The sequence below is a fragment of the Myotis brandtii genome, unplaced genomic scaffold (genome assembly GCF_000412655.1).
Source record: "Myotis brandtii unplaced genomic scaffold, ASM41265v1 scaffold82, whole genome shotgun sequence".
Taxonomy (NCBI): domain Eukaryota; kingdom Metazoa; phylum Chordata; class Mammalia; order Chiroptera; family Vespertilionidae; genus Myotis; species Myotis brandtii.
The window spans coordinates 684543-687819 of NW_005371324.1; the positions used below are offsets into that span (position 1 = coordinate 684543).

At 42.3% G+C, this 3277-nt stretch overlaps 1 pseudogene; it reads left to right on the forward strand.

The window, feature by feature from the left end:
• The first annotated feature begins 213 nt into the window (after positions 1 to 213).
• On the forward strand, positions 214 to 776 carry LOC102240819 (annotated as a pseudogene).
• The last annotated feature ends 2501 nt before the right edge of the window (positions 777 to 3277 follow it).

The following is a 3277-nucleotide window of genomic DNA, read 5'->3' on the forward strand; positions in this document are numbered from 1 at the left end:
CCAAGTGCGCAAATTTTTGTGCCCCGGGCCTCTAGTGTGTGTGTGTGTGTGTGTGTGTGTGTGTATATATATATCTGAAATCAATAAAAAATATATTAAAAAATAAAATTAAAATAATAATAAAAAAATCAATTACAGATTTAAATGTGAAAGATTAAACAACGTTTTTGAGAAAACAACAACTTTGTGAATTTAGAGTAGGGACAGTGATTTCTTAAATGGAACACAAAAGCCTTTCGGCCGGACCCGCCATCTTCCAGTAATTCGCCAAAATGACTAACACAAAGGGAAAGAGGAGAGGCACCCGCTATATGTTCTCTAGGCCTTTTAGAAAACATGGAGTTGTTCCTTTGGCCACATACATGCGAATCTACAAGAAAGGTGATATTGTGGACATCAAGGGAATGGGCACTGTTCAAAAAGGAATGCCCCACAAATGTTACCATGGCAAAACTGGAAGAGTCTACAATGTCACCAGCCTGCAGTGGGCATTATTGTGAACAAGCAAGTTAAGGGCAAGATTCTTGCCAAGAGAATTAATGTACGTATTGAGCATATTAAGCACTCTAAGAGCCGAGATAGCTTCCTGAAACGTGTGAAGGAAAATGATCAGAAAAAGAAGGAAGCCAAAGAGAAAGGTACCTGGGTTCAACTGAAGCGTCAGCCTGCTCCACCCAGAGAAGCACACTTTGTGAGAATCAATGGAAAGAAACCTGAGTTGCTGGAACCCATTCCCTATGTATTCATGGCATAAGTGGGAAAAAATAAAAAAGACTTCTATGATTTCTTAAATGGAACACAAAATGTTAATCAGAAAGAAAAAAGTTGGACTATATTAAAGTTAATAATTTGTTTATCAAAAGACACTATTAAGAATAAAAAACAACCCACAGAGTAGGTAGAAGATTTGCAGCATGTGTATTCAACAAAGTATTCCTATTTAGAATATAAAACAAACACCTGCAAATCAATTTTTAAAAAGACCTTCAACCTAATAGAAAAATGGGTAAGAGATCTGAATGGACACTTTATAAAAGAGAATATGCAAATAGCCAGTAAACATCCAAAAATGTGCTTCTTTAGTCATCAGAGAAATGCAAATTAAAACTACACCACAAAATACCAAATGTTAAAGGAAATGTAGTACAGCTAGGACTCTTATATTGCTGGAGGGAACATAAATTGGTACAACCACTTTATAAAAGTGTTATGAAGTATCTACTAAGGTTGAATATACATACTTTGACCCATTAATTCAATGCCTGGGGATATACTTGAAAGAAATGTTCATACCAGTTCTCTTCATAATGGCCCCAAACTGGAAACTACCCAGCAATATGCTGGGTAAATACATTGTAGAATTTTCACACAATGGATATACTATACTAGAGGCCTGGTGCACAAAAATTTGTGCTCTCGGGGGAGTCCCTCAGCCTGGCCTGTGCCCTCTCACAGTCTGGGACCCCTTGGGAGATGACCACCTGCTGGTTTAGGCCCGCTCCCTGGGGAATTGGGCCTAAGCTGGCAGTCAGACATCACTCTGGCAGCCCGGCAGCCCTCGGGGGATGTCCACTTGCCAGCAGAGAGCAGACCTAAGCTGCAGTCGGACATCCTTAGTGCTGCTGAGGAGGCGGGAGAGGCTCCCACCACCACCGTTGTACTGGTAGCCATCAGCCTGGCTTGTGGCTGAGCAGAGCTCCCCCGTGGGAGTGCACTGACCACCAGGGGGCAGCTCCTGCATTGAGCGTCTGCCCCCTGGTGGTCAGTGTGTGTCATAGTGACCAGTCATTCCCAGTCGTTCTGCTGTTAGGGTCAATTTGCATATTACCCTTTTATTATATAGGATAGAGGCCTGGTGCATGGGTGGGGGCCTGGTCACGCCCCCTTCAGGGTGGGGGTCCCCACTCGGGTGCCTGGCCAGCCTGGGTGAGGGGCTGATGGGTGTTTGTAAGCTGGTCACGCCCCCTTCAGGGTGGGGGTCCCCACTCGGGTGCCTGGCCAGCCTGGGTGAGGGGCTGATGGCTGTTTGCAGGCTGGTGTATCCAGTGGTGAAAATGTTTTGGACCAAACATTTATATGCATTTTTTATTTCAATAAAAAATTAAAAGTGAAATGATTAGTATAATAAATGGAATGTCCTATTTGATTATTACTGCTTTAAAAAGAAGAAAAGCATCTAAATTCTCTTGTAAGTTGTGGGAAGCTTTTTTTCTCTATTCTTTCAGGTGGTTTAATAATTAAATCTACATGAGGCAGATTAACAAGAGAAAATACATAACCAAATTTATTACCTACATATGGGAACCCCACATGCATTAGTCGACATACACACACACATACACATACATGAGATTCAGACACAGAAATGTCATTCTAACTAAGGATGAGAAATGGAGACTTGGGGCTTCAAAAGGGAGGTAGATTATTTGAAGGACAATAAGGTCAGATGTTCAATAATTAGAGGTTTGCCCTGCCCTATAGCTAGGTCATAAAAAGTTATTTCTGGTAATAACTCTTATGGACAAAGCCCCTAATTTAAATTCTTTAAGGGAGAGAGGTAAAAGTTTCTCATGAGCCTGCAGGATCTCAGTTTGCCTTTAACTCAAAACCCACAAGAGGTGCATCTTGGGGTGACTCATCCTGTACCCCTACAAAGTTTATCTTTGTGCAGAGGAAACCATGATTGTTGGGGGGTGAGAATCTTCCTAGGTATGAACAAAAAAAGGGCCATCTACTAAACCTGACAAGCTCAAGGGAGGCCTTCATGGTGGACTTACAAACTCAGAGACCTAAAGTACATATAGGATGGTCTGAATAGTTGGTTGAGCATTGTTCAAGAGATCACTGGTTTGATTCCTGGTAGGGGCACAGGCCCGATCCCCAGTAGAGGGTGTGTAGGAGACAGCCAATGTTTTTTCTTTTCCATTCCTCTCTCAAATCAATAAAAACATATTTTAAAAAAATCAAAACAAAATGTCCTAACGAAAAACAGTTCATGGTGGGTAGTCATGTCCTAGGGCTGTATTTTTCCCTAACAAAGGTCAATCTTCACCTTAACTGAGCCTGTCCTCTTTTTTTGCATCTAAGACCTTTGGAATAGCAGTCATTTCCTTTCCCCTCCCCCTCTCTCCATCCCTCAAAACACAACCTGTACTAGAGCAGAGACCACAATTCCCCTCATTGTTATTATTATTATTAGTGGCCCGGTGTACAAAATTCATGCACAGGAGGGAGTGTCCCTCAGCCCGGCCTGCACCCTCTCCAATCTGGGACCCCT